General features: G+C 43.4%; 1 protein-coding gene across 3 annotated transcripts in view; it reads right to left on the reverse strand.

Moving 5' to 3' along the window:
* Positions 1–14611, reverse strand: part of fam222ba (family with sequence similarity 222 member Ba) — a 53692-nt gene extending 39081 nt beyond the window's left edge. The window contains exon 1 of one of the 3 annotated variants that reach the window (XM_033649005.2): positions 14485–14611. The gene's annotated coding sequence lies outside the window, so the exon portion shown is untranslated. Of the gene's footprint in view, positions 1–13213 lie in introns of all 3 variants that reach the window. The other 2 variants (XM_033649023.2, XM_033649013.2) reach the window with 2 other exon arrangements.
* Positions 14612–21623: the final 7012 nt, after the last annotated feature.

Here is a 21623-nt window from a genome sequence, read left to right on the forward strand (position 1 = left end):
ACATGAGTGCACAATGGTGCTTGACACAAAGTAGACTAAATGAGCCACATCTTTCACCAACAAGCGATCTATCAGCATTAAAATTCACCGTTATGATGAAACATCTTTTTGTTTCGCGATTTTATATGTAGTCACACAGTCTGGTGGAATCACAGCCTCAGTAAAAAACAACCACTTTTCGTGGCACAATCCCGGCAGGAAATGCAGTAATGTCTCGCTGAGAAATAACAGCTTAATGTGGTACAATGCCGGCAGAATACGTAGTAATGTCTCTATAAAAAAACAACTGCTTTTCGTAGCACTATCGCAGCAGGAAGCACAGCAATGTCTCTGTAAAAATAACTGCATTTGGTGGCATGATCCTGGCTGCAAACGCAGTAATGTTTTGGTTAAAAAAAAAAAAAAACCAACCGCTTAACGTGGCACAATGCCGGCAGGATACATAGCGATGTCTTGGTAAATAACAACTGCTTAACGTGGCACTATGCCGGCATGAAACACAGCAATGTCTCTACAAAAAACAACTGCTTTTGGTGGCACTATCCTGGCTGGAATCGCAGCAATGTTTTGGTAAAAAAACAACCACTTCTCGTGGCACTATCCCAGCAGGATACACAGTAATGTCTCAGTAAAAAACAACCACTTTTCTTGGCACAACCCTGGCAGGAAATGCAGTGATGTTTAAATGGAAAACAACCACGTAACGTGGCACAATGCTGGCAGAAAAAAGAACCACTTTTCGTAGCACTATCCCAGCAGGACACAAGGTTATGTCTCAGTAAAAAACAACCCCTTAAAGTGGCATTAGGCTGGCAGGAAACACAGCAATGTCTCTTTAAAAAACAACTGCTTTCAGCATAATCCTGGCTGCAAACGCCGCAATATTTTGGTAAAAAAACAACCACTTCTCGTGGCACTATCCCAGCAGGATACGCAGCGATGTCTCTGTAAAAAACAACCACTTTTCGTGGGACAACCCTGGCAGGAAATGCACTGGTGTCTTGCTGAAAAATAACTGCTTAACGTGGTACAATGCCGGCAGAATACATAGTAATGTCTCTATAAAAAACAACTGCTTTTTGTGGCACTATCCCAGCAGGATACACAGTCATATCTCGGTAAAAAAACAACCACTTAACAGCACATTATCCCCAATAGAAATGCAACAACGGGTCGCTTAAAAAACTCCAAAGTTTGGTGGCTAAAAAGTCGTGAAGAAATGCAGCAATGTTTCTGTAAAAATCAGTTACTTTTTGTGGCACTATCCACGGTGGAAACGCAGTGATGTCTGGAAAAAACAACCGCTTAATGTGGCATTATCCAAGCAGGAAACGCAGCAATGTCTGTCAAAAACATAACACTATGCTGAGTCAAAACACAGTGACGAGTTGCTTAACAACACCCATGATTGGTGGCTAAGAAGTCATGGGAAATGCAGTGATGTCTCGGTAAAGAACAGTATGTTTCTGTAGCACAATCCCTGATGGAAACACATTGAAGGGTCACAAAAAACACCCATGTTGGGTGCCTTAAGTGCTGCTGGAAATGCAGCCATAATTTGCTGAAGAACAACTGGTTTTGTTGTTTGTTGTTCTCGAACAGCTGCCATCCACCATCCCCTCAGCCTCCCAAAGTCAAAGTCAGCTTATATGCCATGTCGCTTTAGAAACATCGATATGATACCTATGAAATGTACAAATATAACGTATCTGTGGTTTGCAGAAATGCACAATGCCAACATTTTCTTTCTCCTCACAGTTGAGAACCACACAGTCAGCTGAGATGCAGAGAGACGTTGGTGACATCTGTGAGTTTTATCCTAATAACAGTGAAACCCACCACCAGCGTATCTGCTGTCTTTCCATGCCAAAGCAGATCTAAGCAGCACCTGGTCCCTTGATGGGGTGAGGGGGCTACTGGCTATTAATTACAGAAAGCCGACACGCAGCGCAGGCAAACCCTCGCAATGAGACCCTGGGACGTCAGATACACAGCAAGACGAATGCGTCTCTGTCACACAGCAACATGACCTGCCTCAGGACTCTTTACACACGAGCACTTTTCAAGTATGCCTTTCAAACTGTGGCCCAGCCTTCTTCCTCTGCCCCCACCCCGTCTCCCTCTCTATCTCAATCACATTCTGCGGATGTTACACTACTTCAGGGGATATTCTCCCACTAATGCAAAAATGGTTGTGCGGTAGTATGATAAAAGTTGACATTTTCCTTTTCTAATTCAATGCTTCCTTTGTAAACAACCTTGCCTTTTTTTAAGAAGGCTGCAAACACGTCACACAGAATGGTCAATTTCATTATATGCTCTCCAAGTCAAACAAAAGGGGGAAATGGCGGGAGATATGCCAATCATTTATCGTTGAAGGATGTGTGACAAAAAGAGGCCCTAAAAACCTGACAGCTTTTCTTTCTCATGTCAGCTCCTGGAAAAAGGGGCCCCAGACAACAGACTCCTGCAAGAGGTCTGACCCCGGTCTTAACCCCATACAGGTGGCAACACAGGAAGCAGGAGTGCTATTCACGTTACACAGGAAGAAAACGTTTTCACCCAAAGACCTGCTCTCAGAGATCATTTAGACCGGCACAAAGACAGCTCAATGCCAGTGAAGTGTATTCTAACATGCTGAAAAGCAAATCCCCTTCAACACATTAATGGTAAAGACTCTGTAGACTAAAAGCATCTGGATAAGGGGGTTTGAGAGTCACGATGGTAGATAAAACTTTACAACTACGTAGCAACACTATTATTCTGTGAAGGCCGTTAATTTTCAAGTGCTGGCAGAATGGTTCAAAGTTAAAATAACAACTTTTAAAGGGATACTTTGCAGATTTTAAACCAGCTTTGTATCATAACAATGTTGGTATGTGTAAATGAACTGTGTTAAACTTCCCTCCCTCTTACCAGCGCCCAGATCTTTCTGCTCACTTGCCAGCAAGAATCCACCGCATTACACGTCACTGGCTCTTGCACTGTTGCTGTCAAAAGCCCTTTTTGCACATAGATCGTGCAATAGGGCTGCTACCAGGTCCCTTTATTATGCTGCCTTTGCTTTTTTTTACACATAACCAAGCAACCCAGCATCATGCCGCCCCAGTAGGTGATTTCAGACAGCATGCCCGCGTTCCGGAAACAAAAAAGGTGTGATAGGCGTGACATGTAACACAACAGCATCAGCCTCTATGGTGACATATAACATACACGTTAGGCAGCGCTTTCTAAACCACAACAATGGCATAACATGGCAATAAACGGTAATTTACTGTCCCTGTTATAGGGCAGCTGCTCCCATCCTCTGCTCTGTGGGTGAGGAGCTCCCAAATTTGCGGACATGTTCTGTTGTCCATCTTTGAGTTAACTGCTAACTGCTGCTAGCTGCTTTTTAAATCTCCGGTTGTTGGGTTACACACATATCGTGATCCCCATTGCACAATCGTACCTTTTATAAAGAACAGTGCGGCAGAATAACAGTGCAAAATTCTCACCTTGAACAGGCAGTGTAAAAGGGGAGGCAAATATAAACCACACTGTTACTGTGCTGCATATTTCTCCCTTAAATGTTTTCAGAAACATATTTTAGCTTTCTGTTTAAATGTTATACGAGATCATTATTACCAGCTAGCCACCATACTCTTTTTTTGGACAAGCAACTCGCATTACGTCACACACCAGTGGCAGCATTTATTGGTCCAGTGCAGTGCAGAAGAAGACTGCACTGAGATTGAGATCCTGCTGTACTGAACACAAATCTCACAGAGCAGGCAGATTTAACTTTGCTGTGGGTGGAAGTGGGCTGTCAAAAAACAAACCACGTTAGTTAAACTTGTGCTCACGTTACAGATTCAGCCGTAGCCTCTGTTGCTACTGTTGTGGCTGTAAAACGGTGGACAAATCATTTTGAGCATCACAACATCTGCAAGGCGACTTGTTTCACTTTTAGAATTTGAACATTTCGGTCTGATAAAATTCGGATTCGGAAGTTTTTATCCCCATTCAAGTTAGCCTGCTCATCTAGTGGAAGTCAGCTGGTGCAAATGCTGTGCCCATTCTATGAAAGATGATAAAACAAGGAACACTAACCATTTCTGGAGTGTCATTTACCTACAAGCATGACACAAATGTGATGAACAAGGGCTGCGGTCGCAGGCAGGAGCAAACATGCAAACTGCATGAATGGGCGGCAATGGTCAGAAATCTGCGCAGGGCTCTAGAGTGCATTTTGGAAGTTATCGGTTTTCTGCTTCTTGAGAAAAAGTGAATGTCACAACCTCTTTTCTCTATTTTCTCTGCTCATGCAGCACCAATGTCAAAAGTTTTTGCGTCTTTCTGCAGCATAGACAGCCAAGATTTATGAAAAGATCATCTTTCCGACAGTGAAGCACTTTTTTTTTTTTTTTTACAAAGAACAAAAAAGTACTATTGGTGACCAACAATCTTAACTAATAAAAAATCATGTTAATATAATCCCAATGCACAAAAACTGTCATGTCAAGCGTGCGTCCTGTAGTTCAGGAGAATAATGCAACCTCTGTGCAATTGCTGCTCAGCTGAGTCCAACTACAGAGTTGAACTATGAACTGTGATTACAGCCAACATCCCCCCCGAAGGGCGACAACTGCATCTCTGCACATTCCAGGAAATGCAGCCAGCTGAAGACAGCAAATACACCAGAGAGGAGGAGACATAAACAACGTAAGCTAGTTTGAGAGCCACGCTGATGTTTACTGTCTCACTAAGTGCATTTCATCCCCACTGCTTTCACAGCAGCGGCGGTATTTCAGCATGCGGTACAGAGGGGCTGCTGATGCCACAGGTCTGTGTACAGAGGGCTCAGTCACAGGCTGCAGAGACTGTTTGGACAATGTAGGTGTCAGACACACTGCCTGTCTGGAATAAAAATTCAGTTGAGCTGTTACAAAACACCCTCTGGTTCCTTTCTAGTGAAGGTTCGATAAAAAACTAACTCGACTGTTTTTGGAGTGTAACTGTTGAAAGTCTAATAGGAATTTCTGCCTTGTTTGACTTGCTATCAGGGAGAAAGGTCTGCATTTGATTCAAACAGGCACCGAATGACATGCCAGAGATTAGCCTCTGAAGGTCACAGTCTTCGCCTATCCTTTCAGTCGCTTTTCACAACACAACCCCGGGCCCTTTTGAACAACAGGAAGAATGTCATCTGGTTACTTTTCAAGGCACGGAGATACCATTCACTGTGGCCAACAATGGCTACAAACAGGACCAGAGGGTTAAGAGGTTATGAAGGGCCCCATTCTAAGCGCCGCTCGATCTCCAGTACACCGCACGCACACAGAGAAAACACACCCACACACTGAGGCCTGGAGAAGTGGTGCAAGCGATGATAAACTGAGGAAGGGTCATGGCAAAGTGCCGTGCACTGACCGCTCGCCTCAGCCTCGGTCCCTCCCCAGCAAAGCTCTTAACAAACCGAGCCTCCGAGCATGGACTGCTTTGTCTGGGCTGCAGATTCATTCACTGCTTTGTCATTTTGGAGAATATAACTATATGACACCCTTGACTCCATCCTTCAGGTTATCGTGTCTTTTCAAAGGTTACAAAGAGCAAAAAACACTATTTTGTTTATTACACAGCTTCTCTCTTAGCAAGAAAATAAAAAACTGGGATTTTAAATACTTTGAATACATAACTTTCTTGGCAAATTCACAAAAGGATTGCACAGCATCTAACTAACCTAACTGTGCTGAAAAGCAAATAGTGTCTTGGTGCTCCTGTGCTATTTGCACTACGGCTGGGCAATATGTTGAAACAATATTAATATCATGATATGAGATGAGATACCATCTTAGATTTTGAATCTCATCATATTGTATTTTCTAGGTGTTATAGACTACAGTACAGTTATGTAATTTTCTGAATTTACCAGACTGTCCTAGTTGTTCTATTAATTGTATCTATCCACTTAGTCTTTATATTCACATCGCTGATGATTATTAGCAAAAATCTTGTGCAAATAATTGGTGAAAGCATCAATAGTCAACCCTGCTACATGGTCGTGATATTAGTATTAAGGAATTTGGTCAAAAATATTGTTCTATTTGATTTTCTCCATATCGCCAAGCCCTTCCTCAAATATGACTTTCAGAGGCAAATTCACAAAAGGGTTGCGCAGCTTTCGCAGCCTCTAGATCTGCACGAACGAGACAGAAAGAAACTTTAAGTCTCAGTGCACCCACAGATGGTGAAATGCACCCAAAACTCCCCTGCTAAACAAACAGCATCTCTGTGCTCCTGTGCCATTTGCACATATTTAAATAAGGTAACAAGCATACATTTGGCGCAAAATCAGCCCCTTTCTATGCAAATGAGCCTAATTGCAAAAACAGTCCACAAAGATCAGCGCTAAAAGTAGGGATGACACGAGAGGCAATACTTCTGTACCAAATTGATGTCAAAATTCTGAAACTGCATCAGTACTCATTTTTCTTCAGTGCAGTAGATACCAGGGATGCAGTTCTTTCATACCTGACAGGTACAGGTATTGTAGTCTGCTGTAAAGTGCCAAAGAAGAAAAACACCTACCAGCCAGAAGAACAACACTTGGAAGACGCTGTTGACTGTGGCTGCAATGACAGCTCTACCATTTTTACCCAAGGTGGACATATTGTGTTAGTTCATTGAAATGAGAGCACAGTGTATTTACACAATGCTACAAACTCTGCGTGGCGAAGCACTGTGCGGTTATTCTGCACTGAGCGCTGCACATGTGGCTTCTTTTTTTCTGGTTGCCAAAAGTTGCAAAATGATCAACTTTAGTAAAATGCAGCAACCGCTCATCACTGTCATTTTTTAACCTAGCCGTCCGGTCACAGTGGAGGAGGGGCGGGACAAATAGCCTACCACAAAGACCCATCGCTGTCACATCTTACACGTACAAGCGCTGAACAACAACAATGAAGGAGAAATATGTTGATATACTGTAGGCTATATATTAATTTGTTTCCTTGCCCACAAAATCTCATGAACCCACATGGACTCGTACTCTGTGTTTGAGGCGGATCAGCAGGGAACAATAATAACATTTAAATCTAATTTACATGTTTTCATGTTGGTCGGAACTGAAGCGCAGTTTCTCTCTGTTACATTTAAATTCCTGGCCTTAAGTTTTGAGGAAGGTCGGTCAGGACCTGTGGCTCATGGTCTGAAGATTTCTGTTTTCTTTTTCCTTCTGTTGTTCTGCCGTCTGTGTTTTGGCACAAAGGCAACATTTATGCTTTGCTACATGGATAGTTGCAATCAGATGCAAAATAAGGGCAAACTGCATTCAGCTACAAAACTTAATGGCCATGTTTGCACTGCAATATCATTGGTGAATCAGCCTTTAAGACGGGAGATAGCAGTTGCATGGTGATGCATGGTGCTATCTGCAGCCGCAATCCATTCTTTGGGAATTCACCTCTCAGTGTATTCTTGTTGCAGTAGAGAATGTGACATAACTTCTTACGGTTAGCCAAATGCAACCATGTCACGTAACTCAGATTCTGGTGATTGAAAGTAGCATTCCTCTAAAACACACGACACCCTGTGTTTGATGGTAAAAATGATGTGGTATTATTCAGGTTGTGAGGCTTGTTCCAAAAAGACTAAGACTACAGCCGGAGCTGAAATCCACCACCAATTTAGTCTCTAATGAACCCTCTGAAATATTAAAAATAAAGCCCAATTAGCCGACAGCATTTTACATCTCCTCCCTCTATAATCCTCTGGTAGCTTAGCCTTATCTAATGTCTGCGCCAACTATGACACTTTGAGCTCACGCTCCCTCTATCCCCTCCACTTGATATCCCCTACAGCTTTGCTGGTGCTTTGTTGTGGCATTCTTTCTGACCCCGCAGACCAGGTCAGACTCTGAGCCTCTCTGGTGGTGGCTAATGATGCCCTGATATGTACAGTTGGCATGGCTGTTGGAAAACTGCAGCAATAACCACGGACATGCTAATGGCATCTATTAGGATTACTTAAGAGTGATATGGGACTCGCTTGGCAACCCTCTTATTACAGAGGGGTTGATGTTGGGGGGTGGAGAATGGCAGTGGAGGGTCAGTGATCCGATTGAAGCGACCTTATCTTGTGCCATAAACAGATAACAGTATCTGCTCTTCTGCTGTTCCTGCGAGATGGAGGTGGATAAACAACCCTGTTGTCTCCAGCGCCGCCTGACAAGCCTGATCAGACAGACGCTGTCCTAAACCAAGCCTTGTTCCTCCTGCTGCTGTTTTTGCAGTGACTGTCACCCAGGGAGACTTAGATTCTTCCTCCGATTGCCCTCCAGCTGAAGACACAACAATTCTCAGAAAGCCCTTTGGTCTTGGTGTTTGTAACGTCAGGTTGCAGCACTCCCTGGCTTGAAGCCTCGGGTTTGCTGATTACGCAAACTACCCAGCAAGAGCAGGGCTTTTTTGACCTAATTGGACCTGCCAGCTAGCATGCAAATCCCTGCAAAAAAATAAAAAGGAACACAAAAATGTAGCAAACAAAGTGGGTCCTCGAATCAAGCCTATTGCTTGTAGTCATTTGGCACAACATAAAACAACCGCTAAATTCCATGTAACAGCTGACCCGCAGCCTGAGCCCTGCAGGTCGGTCCCTTGTTCTCAGAGGTATCCAGAAGTTGCCCGTGATGTCCCAAACACCTGATCTGGATGTATCATGTGGCCGCAGTTTTTTACTCCCAGCCTGACCTGCGTTTGACCCTCTCACACTGGGTCTCCTGACTTTCACACAAGTGCTTCCAAACATTCGTGCTCTGTCTGAAAACAGACTCATACCTTTTCCACCAAAATCAGCGCGTGCAACACAGGAAAACCTGCTAACAAAAAGCAATAGACCCCTTTCCCATTGCCAACAGACTGAGCCATGTACACACATCTGCAGCAGAGGGGTACAAGAGTGTGCCTTTCTGTGTGTTTGTTTCTTTTTCTAGTGTGTCGCATTCAACGTCAGGAAAAGAGGGCTACGTTCTGCCCTTACAAAATGTTAATTTTAAGGAAAACAATGGTGCGAATGGGCATTGCCTTTTAATACGGCATGGTTTAATTCAATTCAATGAATAAAAACAAAAACTGTACGTACAATAAGTAAAGAGCCACCAAAATTTGGTTTATATATATCCATCGCTGCTGATTGGGTCACACGTCTGACAGCCCCAACAAATGATAGAAAACGTACCTCAAAGCCCGTTGCACACCGTTTCAAAGAAACATGTCAAAAACCCCAACACCAAAACAATGCCCACCATTTTTACACTGAACATGCCCTGGGTTAGTTAACAGTAGAAAGCAGCATGGAGGTCAATGAAAACATTACAGTGGTTACATCTTTTTAATATCTGTTACTTATTCCATCTCTCTTTCAAACTTGGTGCTGACTAATTTGAAGCCATGTTCAGGTGCTGCTTGGGCGGAGTCAGATGGTGTTTTGTGGCCGCCTGTCATTGCATCTCGCCAGTAAATGGGCTAAAATTAGCGCGTCCCCTCGGGTGTTGCATTTCCATCACTGCCGATTGAAGCCGATCGGAGATGGAGCAGATAATTACCCCGGCAGAGTCATTTGACCCCCGTGAATGCAGATTGTAGTTGTCCCATTACATTAAAAAGCCAGATGTTAGCGGGTGTTAGTGGATTTTTGTGCAGTGGAAAGGGGGCTTCATACAGCTGTGAAGACACTGGGTGGCCTCACAGAGAGTCCCTCCAAGTGGTGGGTGGCTGAGTATGGGCTGACAGCTGCCCCGGTCGCTGGAGGACTGAAAGGTGGAGCCGGCTGTAAAATCACTGGTACCTGGGAAATCTCTGCCCTGCAGTCTGGGACATGGGGGTCAGCCTCATTTAGCAAATGGATCCACAAATGCTGCTCATCTAAAACTACCGGGGTGAGGAAAATAAAAATATGCCTTGCACATAAAATTCACAGACAACACCTGCAAGAGATTTAACATACACAGGCCCCCGCTGGAATATGAAAGGAACAAATGTATCGCAGCGAGAGGAGCACACTGTTACACATTTCCAATTCAAGTACCGTCTCTAAAACGCTACATCAAATGGCTGGCTTTGAATAAACCAAAACGAGCATCAGCCAAGTGGCTCATTCCAGCACTGAAAATCATCGCATCAAAAAAAAGCTGGGTTAGTTGAGCCATTTCACAGTCAACAATCACAGAATTGGGACTGTTACTAATCAATGTATTTTAATGAGCTCCCTGTGAATCCCAACAACAGCTGAAACATAAAATCTGCTCTGTGGTTCACTCTTTGTACCTTGTGATCTGTTATTCATAGTCTTGCTCTGAAGTCTCCAAGAAATAAAGCTTTGATGTTATGCTCTTATTAGTTCCGTCTGAGACGAGCCTAATGTTGGGATCGTTTGGCCGTCACATGGACCGCAACACGAAACATCCGGGACTGTGTAAGGTGCTCCGGATGATTGATCATCACTCCCTAATATCTGCTCTTACAAGAAGAAAGTTTGATACAGTGAGGTTAGTATCTAGAAAACTGTGGGGGTGTGCATTTTATATTCACACTGAACTCTACTCACTACTCTAAAGCGTCCACCCAACTAAGCTTAAATACGTAGGTGTGTATATTCTCTGCAATATTTTTTTTCTGCAATAGTTTAACCTCGTCTACAGGCAGCTGCAGACGGGGAGGCTACAGCAGCCAAGATGCTACGCAAGTATTTTAGAGGAAATTACCCTCCTCTGCCCACAATGTAAATCAATAAGTCCCAATATATTTGTCAGTGGTCGGCTGGAAAAAAACAACTTGCTTTCTTGTCAGTTCGCCCTCAGCAAAGACTCTGGGTTTGCAGGGTGACAGGTCAAAGAGTCAGCACATGACTCACGGGCTGAGGAGGAGAGACACTTTGAAAAGCCACGCAGAGATCTAATTAACACATGCATTCAAGTGGTGTTTCAATTTGGCGGAGGGCTGTAATTTTCTACAAAGCTGCTGACCGGCGCGACATGAACAAATGAACCAGGTGCTCCTGACATTCAGCCTTATCTGCTGCCGTTAAAAGTGAGAGCAAACACACAAATCATCCTCAGACTTAAAGGGAAACTTTTGTTTTTGGCATGTAGGCATTTGTTTTTGACTCACGTGGCTACGGCAAATGATTTGTACCAGTTCTGTACATCACACCAGATCTGCATCTCAGTAATCCTACTGACCCAATGTGTCTTCACTGAATAGTAATAAGAGCTTTTTCTTTGGCCTGTATTAAAAAGAGCTGCATAAAATTTGAAAATAATGCCACAGAAGCATTGTAACCCAACAATACAGAATAAACTTTATATAAAATAACAGGTAAGGGGTAAGTTTGGTTTTTGGAACCTGGAACACATTTTATCACGTTTTTGTGTCTATGTGACCAATAAAGACAACAATTTTTAAAATTGGTCCAGTGTAAGGAGAGAGCAGCTGCAGTGGTGAAACAGGCTGCAATGTAACCACTGTCCACCGTCAATGTACATCCACTAAAGTGCTCATTTTTTTGTCACTGACAGGCTCAGATTGTTATTTTAAGTGTCTGATATCATTATGGAAAGGATCCCTACAGTGATAGATCATTCTGTTAAGGAGTAAGATCCTTTTTGTTTAACCAGACACAGCCCCAAAATCTCAATCACCAAACCCACCAGACTCCATTTAAACAAACAGTGATATTATCATCGTAATAGACACTTTGTTCGAAGTCGGCAGACACAAAATAAAACTCACAAAAACCATCTTGTCTTAGCACAATTCCAACAATCACCAACTTGTTCGCTTTTACCTTTCGCTGGTCCACTTTGTTTGTTCATGTGTGTAACCAAGTCTTGTTCAAGGTGAAGTCTTGTTCTGAAATCTGAAACCCTAAGAGATGCTTCTGTACTCCAACACAACAAACTCTTACCCGCACTCCTTCATCCAACGCCAACATTTCCACTGTTGTTTTTCCTCCAAGAAGTCACCCCGCACAAGATTACAGAACGAGACTTCTCCTTGAACCAGTCTTGGTCACCACAACAAACAAACCACCCAAAAGGTTAATGTTGCCAGACAATCTGAGCCTGTCAGTGGCGCAAGGACATAAATCGACCGTAAAAACATGCTCCAAGTGGTTGCATTGCAGCCTGTTTAGCAGCTGTGGCTGCAGCGGTCTCTCTCAATACTGGACCAGTTTCAAAATTATTGTTCCCATGAGTCACTTAGACATAAAAAATGTGGAATAAGAGGGTCCAGGTTGAAAAATAACAATTTACCCTTTGATTAAAGTGGTACAGATATTTTTAGAAGTTAATACATTCAAAAGCACACACAGGAATCAAAGTGACAATTCAATTTTAGTGAAACATGTAAACTAGTTTAAAAATCTCTATATTTTTAAGATAGTATATATGTTGATAATGACTGTCTTTCGAGTGCAAACCTACCAGATCATGAGCAATAGTTACATTAATTCACGTGTTATAAATACTGTTATTCTAGTGCAATTAATACATTTATTCTAGTGCAATAAATACTTTCTTTTTAGTGCAGTTTAGTTAATTTACTTATCATTTTAGAACCTGTGCTGTTGGCTGTGGGTATTTGTTGAAGCAGTTTTTGTTATGTGTGTTTTTATTGCACTGATCCTAATTTCCTCATTTTGTTGTATACTGTACAATGACCATAATGGCCTTCTGTTTCTATGTACTCTTAGCCTTTGCATCACGATATCTCTTAGTATCTTTGCAGCATTTTACTCTCATCCTTCTGCGTAACTGTCAGATTGCTGTCATTAGAGTCGAGCTGCGTTTTGCAGATGGGGAGAGGCCGTACAGTCATTTGTTTTTAAGACCTAATTAATCTTCATTGTGCTGGGAAACATAGCACCCAAATGCAAAAAGGGTTCGCGATAATTGCAGGGAGTCTAGGGGCCCGAGTTTCCCAGACAACAAGGTCTGCTGAAATTTAATTATCTGCTCTTTGGAAAATGTAAGAGGAAGAAAGCTACATTGCAAAACTGCACTTTTGGGGGAGTAATGCCAGGCTGTTGTTTGAGTCAGGATATCACTGAGCACATCCTCCCTGCTGTCATTACAGTCTCACCTCTGTTATAGTAAAGATAACAGATTTATTAAACTTCAGGCTCGTCATGCAAACAGTTTTTATCTCTCGACATTCCAGTTTTATCATCTTACCATCTACAGCAGAGTAAACCCGATCACTTCCATAGTCCAGTCAGTCACAGGAGTGTTGCTTTACTGCGGGTGTTTTATAATCATATCCGTCAAAGCTCCATGACATTATAGACCGACTACAACAATAAAAGCCAGAGCAGCCAAAGACAACACGGACAGGCTGTGGCAACATTAACATTCCGCCGTGTAAAGATCAGGCTCGGAGGGGGGAGAAACATCGATAGGATCCCATTAGTTAAGTGTGCCCTTAGGTTACCCGAAATCTGATCAGAGATAAACCTCTTTCCTTCCAGACACGAATCATCATGGCAACATAAAAAAGCTGCTCTCCTCCTCTGAAACTACTCCTCCTGCACTCCTCCTCCTCAGTGGTCGAGGTTGTGCGGCAGGATCAGGACGAGCCCGGTGACGTCAACCTTTTGTTATCACCTTTAACACTTGCCTTTGCAGGTGGAAATACTTTTCCTCTGCCGGTGCTATTTGCAGACGCGCTGCTGGCGAGGAGGGAGCGTGCACCACATCTGTATCACAGTGTGAAGACTAAATTTGGATATTCGCATGCATGTACTAATGAGTATCGGACACAAGCAGTGGGAGACAACTTTATACTTTCAACAGCATGAGATGAGCACACTTCCAACTTCACCCGCTGCTGGTTTCTACCAGTAGAGCAACTTATCATTACAGAAATATCATGCATGATGAAGATATAAGCATGATGATGGTTTGGCAGGCTGCTTAATCCTCACTGGTTGTTGTAATAATGCAAAAACAGCTCAACAACACAAGCCCAGGTTTAATCAGCAGCTTTGCGCAAGAATTGGTGCTTAAATAAATATATTTAGACGTAAAAATGACATTTCAGCAGTGCAGATTTCCACTAGATATACAGACAATACAGTGGACCAGTACAGTAGCTCCAAACCTGCATGTTTCTGCACATTTCTCTCAGATACACACAATACCCGCTGTCAAAATACAAAATAACACACCTGCAGAGCATGCACACACTGCCACCAGCCAACAACCTGCACAAAATCCCCCTTCGCAACGACACACCTGTAGTCATCATCATCATAATAGTGTACAGTGAGTGTGCCAGCTGACTGCCCAGGCTCCTGGCAGGCTAGCTAACCTAGCCATCCAGTCGGAAACATACATAGTCCCATTGTTGCCTCCTCAAGCTTTCCTCATATTTACGCCACATTTCTGAGAGGATGTCACACACGGTATCGGGCAGCGGGCGTTGTTATCAAGACAGAGCTACTTACTCTCCGTTTACCTCTGCGAAAGGCATCGTTTAGTGCGTCGCCATGGTTTAAAACGGACAGATTTTCTCCCGTTGCCCTGCGCTGCCGAATCACTGCTGCTGCTGCTGTCTGCGGCAGCAACTTCCGGCGCATGCGCAGTAAGCGGGGCCGTCCCAGACTGCGCAGGACAGCCGAGTGGTTTAAAGGGACAGTGAGTGGGACATTTAATTGGACGTCTCAATAATTGTAGGACGAATGCCAAATGGAAGGTGGAATAATTGAAATCACAGGTCAAATTATAGTGTTAGCTGTTCAATATCAAAAATATATAGAGATAAAATACCTAAAAGTGCTGGACTGGATATATATCTCCAAACTGTTGGTATATTCTTGTAATATATTATACTATTCAGTATGACACCATATTATATCTGATAATATGTTCAATTCTATGTTATATGACTGTACTAAACTATACATTATGATATATATGATATATCTTACACGACTAGTTTATACAGTGCTGCAAGTACAAGCACATCACGTGCTGTGCTCAGGGCACCATCAATCATGATCATACATACTGCATTAACCCTCTCAGTTAAGACGCCATCCTTTGTCGGCCCTATGGGACGAACAAAACTGCACCACTGACCCAAAATAACCACGTAAGACACCTTAAAACACTCAAATCCATTGGATTAGTAAACAAAAACAACAACAAGGAAACAAGACAACAAAGATCCCATGCTGAGAGGCAGCAGGACCAGTAGTCGTCCCCCCCCCCCACCAGAGGCCTCTCTCCTTTGCTGCTGGCACAGGAGCTCTTAAGCACCTCCTCCATGCCAGGTGCAATGCACCTCATTAAGTAATGCAGCACACCTGGGCAGATCTACAATGGAGGGAAAAGGAACAGCAGCACAGAACACATACAGCCGTAGCACACAAGCTTTGCTGCCTCTGGTCATAGACTGCAAAAATAATGGATGCAGCTACTGCGATGTTGCCCATTGGTTTGTGGCCTGCCATTTTGAAACCTTGAATTTAGCATTTCGCCATCTTGTTTTTTTGGAGCCATTAGTGACCACATTTGGGTGAGAGGCTTGAGTTGTGGAGGAGGAGCTTTCAGACCTAGAGTTGTCTTGCTTTGGTCTGAATCAGGGACTAAGTTTGTTACTAAGTTGCATAATTGCCTAGAGTTGGTGCATGTTCTCACGGCAGCATGTACAAGCAGACCAGATAAAATGCCTTGCACAAGGAAGCTGCTTTTGATTGGTCAGAATTTCATGAGGGAACAATCCAGGAAGTAAACAAAACCTGGAGGAAGAGTACACTTGCAAGATAAATGTGACACTTTCTAATGTCACAATGGAGGGACAACTACGCAGGTTGATTTTAGCGCTGCTCATCGTGGACTATATTGCTGTCATTGTTCATTTTAGTCAAACCATACAGTTTGAAAACGAGGCGCGGCTCCAACTAGAAAACAATGTTTTGATGCATTAGATATGCTGAATGTGCATATTAAGGCAGTACAGGAGGAGGTGCACATTAATAATCCTCCAGGACTGTAACATGCTCATGTTTAACCCAAACAATGTGTCATGTGACTGCAGTTGGTTCAGTTCGAGGTCGGAACACGTTCTCACCACAAACAACCAAGACCACTTGGTTGTTTTAGTGCACACCCAAGTGTGATTGCTGTGTTCACACCTGCCCAAACAAACCGCACTTCAGGGGCAAACAAACTTGAGTTAAATTGAACCAAACCAAACAGGGCAGGTGAAGAAGCCGAGGAAACTCAGTTTAACATTAACATGACATTAGAGAAAATTAATTTATGGTGTTAGTCCGACTAAAACCAGACTTTTAAAATAAATGTTAACATGTTAGTTGCACTTCTCAAAGTACGGAGGAGTTTGCCTGTTCTTCCTGTGTCAGCTTGGGTTTTTAGACAATAAACAGGCAAACAAACGCTGACCGCAGTTGGGAGACATTTTTCTTGAGGGATCCCTTGGTTAAGTTTAGGAAAAAAGTCATGGTTTGGGTTAAAATGAATGGATTTCTGTTAGAAATGGATCTCTGAAAGAAAGCCTACAAGAAAAACTTCTCTCATGTGCATGTTCACCTAACAGCAGACATATTCTGCTAACTAGCAGACACGGCCACAGCAAAGAAGCGTAACTTCAATAGCGAGGGCCACTGCTTTCAGGAGCGGTTGAAAATTGGATACTCTTTCACTGAAAGATGAAACAGTTGCGATTGTCTTATTTTTATGGGATTTTTTTAATAACCAATATGATGTGCGTGTCCTGCGGTGTCTGGCACCAGTGCATTGGCGGCAGATCCATTTAATCCAGTAGGTTGTGAGGTGGGGTACCAGCATGTCCCACAGATGTTTGATCAGATGGGGATCTGGTGGAATTTGGAGGCCAGGTTGATGCCTTGGGCTCTTTGTCATGTTCCTCGGATCATTCCTGAGCGATGTCTGCGGTGTGGCATGGTGCATTATCCTGCTGGGGGGCCACTGCCACTGGGGAGTACTGTTGCCATGAGGGAGGGTACTTGGTCTGCAACGGTGTTTGAGTGGGTGGAACATGTCAGGTGGTATCCACATGAATGCCAGAACCAAAGGTTTCCCAGCAGAACAATGCACTGATCAGTGTTGTTCACTGGGCGGGGTACACCCTGGACAGGTTGCCAGACTATCACAGGGCTGACACATAGAGTCAGACAGCCATTCACACTTGGGGCAATTTAGAGTCACCAATTAACTTGCATGTCTTTGGACTGTGGGGGGAAGCCGGAGTACTTGGAGAAAACCCACGGTGACACAGGGAGAACATGCAAACAGACGGGCTCATCCACCCCGGGTTCTAACCTCTTGCTGTGAGGCAACAATGCTAACCACTGCACCATGTTGCTGCTCATTATAATTTAACATACTTCTTATTTTCCATTTTCTGTTTTCTATAATTCCTCCATAGTTAAATAGATGAGCAACTGTAAGGTGTCACTTTATCTCCCCCTGGGGATCAATAACGTATTCCTGATTCTAACTCTGATCTGGTACATTGGCACAAGATTTGCCTTTAGCTTTTTATTACTGTTGCATTTTGCATCATTGTGCCCTTCACCCATTGTGTTATGAATCTTGTTGTGGAAGATAAAACCCAGTGAGAAGAGTCCACGGTCAATAGTGTCACATGCTCTGTGATTTGATGAAAGGTTCTATTTGTGCAGCCTGATGTGTATAGCTCCCTAATCAAACACTTATATTTCTGTGACAACTAAAATAAATTACTCCATTACAACCACCCACCTGCCCTCTCCACAGTATTGACACCGTTTTATTACCAGAGAGAGACAGATGGACAACACTGAACACTGTGGCAAGTTATGGGAGTGCTGGAGAATGTGTGCTCGCGGCCTTGTAACGGCATGTCTGGTTAGAACCTGCACAAAAGTAATCAAACAAGATGATTAGAGAGAGAGAAAATTACACGTGTTCAACCCCACAAACATTTCTGATATGCGGCACTGTGAATGATAACTCTGTGGCCTGGGTTCCTGTACGGACCGGGCTTATTACAATACTCCAGCCAATTTAGGCCTGCAAGCTTCACTTCCTCCATCAGCAAGTGAAAGAGGGGAGAATTTGGTCTGAAAGCCCAATCACACACAGCGCTCTGAGTTCAGCAGGTGGGGAAGTAGCAGCAGCAGGCTCCATCACGCAATAATACAAAGTTAATGATGCAGAATGGTGTCTTTCTCCATACCAAAGAAGACGTCAATACAGGATGTTTAAGGACGCTGTTCCTAATTACGCTTTTTAAATTCACCACTGACGTGATTGATGATTTCAAAGAGAGGCATTATTGATCCACTTCACAGACAAGTCCCATCGATTGCAAGTCTAGAATGAATAAAAAGTTTTTTTCTCCTTTATCTCCCCCACTGAGCAAGAGATTGTACAATCAGAGCATCAGTGTGACCTATATGGGTAGTTTGGGAGCTAAATCACCTCTTTTAAAAAGCAGCCGGAGCAAGGACGTATTCATGGAGCAGTGATTGCTGAATCGAGGGACCTTGGAGGACCTTCGGGGCATCACGTAGTCAGACTTAACAGTTAAATCTCCCTGCTTTCTCATTTATCAAGTGTGGAAATTCATCCGTCCACTCATTAATCTGTGGGATCCTTTACAAATAGCCTATCTGCGTTGGAGTCCTCAGCATGAATAAGTCCACGAGCTGCTGTTTTATAGACAGTCAGCCAGCTGTGCAGCGTCACGCCTCTCACTGCAATCAGCGCTGATGGAGTGATGGATGCTCTGGCGCTCTGACAGATTGTTTTTTTTCCTACTTCTGCTCCCTGTTAACATGCCCTGTGGCTTATTAGTCTATGAACGTTGTTATTCCTTATGAGCAGCCAGATCTTCCTATTAACACAGAAGCTGCATAGGCGTAGATTTTAGTATACCGCATCTGCATTTGTCCCTGCAAAGAAAACATGATTGCAGCAGAGGAGTTTTATTTTATTTTGATGAACTGCTAGAACGCGACTTGTAGATGTAACTATGCCTCCGGTAATGGTTGCCATATGCAACCTCAAAAGCAACGGTTGCAGTCTGCCATAAAAAAGAAAGAAGATGAAGCAACTATGCACGATTGAAGCATGAAGTACCACAACATTTCCAACATAAACTGATGCAGAAAAGACACAAACTGTTGCATGAAAATTCGAACCCTATCACCAGATTAAATGTCGGCATTGTATATTTCTGCAAACCCCGGATATGTTATACTTGTACATCATTCTGTTGCAGATACGATGAAACGTCACGTTTCTTTATGTTCCAACAACACTGCAGTTAACTTGTGATTAAGCACAAAAAAACTCGTATGGTTAGGAAAACATAATGTTTGTGCTTAAGGTACCACTTTTGGTGGCAGTCATGTCTCAGTAACAAAATAAGTGAGCATACTGCTGAACACAATGTCAAGCTCAGCTCACATCCCAGCTACATCATCTGATCTCAAGCAGCCCAATCAACTGATGGTGCAGCTGATTAATGGAAGGGAGTCAGCTGATAGATCACATGAGTCCTTTCTATGCAGCCATTTGGTAAATCTCATTCAGGGTGCTCTATTTAAACTGCTCTGGCCTGCCTACTGTTGCTGCTTCCGCTACAAGCCGCTTTGCAACCCGCCTCCATCCAGCTCCTCCTTTTAATGCTGTGTCTGACTTATCAATGTCATTTCTGTTCGTTATTGATGCTGCTTTGTTCTGTTCCCGAGGGGGGTAATTGCTGCCCTCCCTGCCTTAGGCTTTCCATGTAGGTGCATGAAAGAGCAGAGAGGTATGCTCTCTCTGTCTTAAGGCTTTCCATGTAGACGCATTGTAGGGCAGGGAGGTGTGCTCTCTCCGCCTTAGGCTTTCCACGTGGTGCGTGGAAGAGGCTTTCTGTGTAGGCCCGAAGAAAGGCAGAGAGGCCCCAGAACAGAACCAGACCACCAAATATAATACTGCAAATGGAAATAAAGTTTTCTTAGACTAATCTTGTCTGGAAACGCAGTGATGAGTGGCTTAAAAAGAACCAGTTTTGTGGCTTGTTGGTCTCGAACTGTGGTCTGCAGCTTGGCAGGCATCTCACTCAGGTGTCATGCCATCCAATATACCTTCCACCTCTTCGTGCAGAGTCAGCTCATGTACTACGTCACTTTAGAAATGTTGATATGGTATGTATGAAACATACAAATGTAACGCAGCTAATTTCTTGCTTAATGTTTGTCCCCTTAGCCTATATGTTGAAACAAAACCGACATTCTTGAGAAGCTACCAGTTGTTGCATGTCTAATCCAAGCCTGTGTTATTAGCAAATCAACAAGAGAGGCTGCCGGAGCACAGTATGAAACATACAAATGTAATGCATCCGTGGAAAACAGACATGTACAATTCCAATTCCTGTGGCGAGAGGGCTGAAAACTTCATCCTCATGCAGGAAATAAAGTGTTAAATGCAAAAAAATTCTTGAGCCAGGACCCCCAGATACCCTGCTTAATATATGTCCCCTCAAATGTTGAAACAAAAGCGACACTCTTGAGAAGCTGCCAGTTATTGCATGTCTAATCCCAGCTGGCCTTATTAGCAAATCAACAAGAGAGGCTGCCGGACCACAGCCTGATGGGGCAGAAAGTCCAACATAACCTGCAGAAAAATTCTGCATATTCAGGGAGATCTGACCTATTCCCTATCAATGCAAAGTGTTCGGTTAGAATTACAGAAAACAAGATTGATTAGGAATCAACAGCACAGTGAGTTGCAGCAGCAGAGCGAGGTTTTCCATCACACCATGCTGAATCTCATTGGCAAGTGCACTTCAAATGGCAAAGTGGGCTACAGCTTATGATTAAATGGTCTGCAGGCGAAGCCTTTTTGTCTTTTTTTTTTGTAGAGAGAGAGAGCTCTTTCTGAAGGCCAAAGTTAATGCAGTCATAGAAAGAACTCTGATACACTCCCACGTGAAATGGCCATGTGAGGAAAGCCCGGAGGGAGAAAAGGCCTTGAATGAATTTGAGAGGGAGAGAGAGAGGCAGAGTGGGAGGGAGGCAGATAGAGAGAAAGTTCAAACATTACTGATCCTCAAATATCCTTTTGGTTTCTGGTTCAATTGGAATTCGGCAGTAAGTGTCTGCTAAAAGCTCCATTTTTGTTGCCCTTCCATTGCTGCTGAGCTTTTAGAGTTAGATGATGACAGATTGTGAGCTACCTGATATCCTTCATCATCCTCCCCAGTGGAGGTGTTTGTTCCGCCCCGAGCAAGTCCTCGAGGACTAACAAACAGCCGGCGTGTTTGATGGACTACGGGGAGACATCTGCTCTGCCCGGCTTCGCCATACAGAATGAAAACAACATGTTACAGTAATCAATCAATATGCAAACTGTGTCCTTTTAGTCTGATGATTAACCTTACAGACTTCATGCTTATCAAGTCATTATATCAGCTTGTCATTGTGAATTAGTACCGAAGAGCTGCAGGCTGTGTGAGTGAGAGCATGCGGTGTTTTCCTCAGGTTGGCATATTGCTTTAATGTTCGATATATCCTCAGCAACATTGTCACAACTGTGCTTGGAGCACCCTCTGGGATAAGCTCTGTTC

Source organism: Epinephelus lanceolatus, chromosome 11 (genome assembly GCF_041903045.1).
Source record: "Epinephelus lanceolatus isolate andai-2023 chromosome 11, ASM4190304v1, whole genome shotgun sequence".
Taxonomy (NCBI): domain Eukaryota; kingdom Metazoa; phylum Chordata; class Actinopteri; order Perciformes; family Serranidae; genus Epinephelus; species Epinephelus lanceolatus.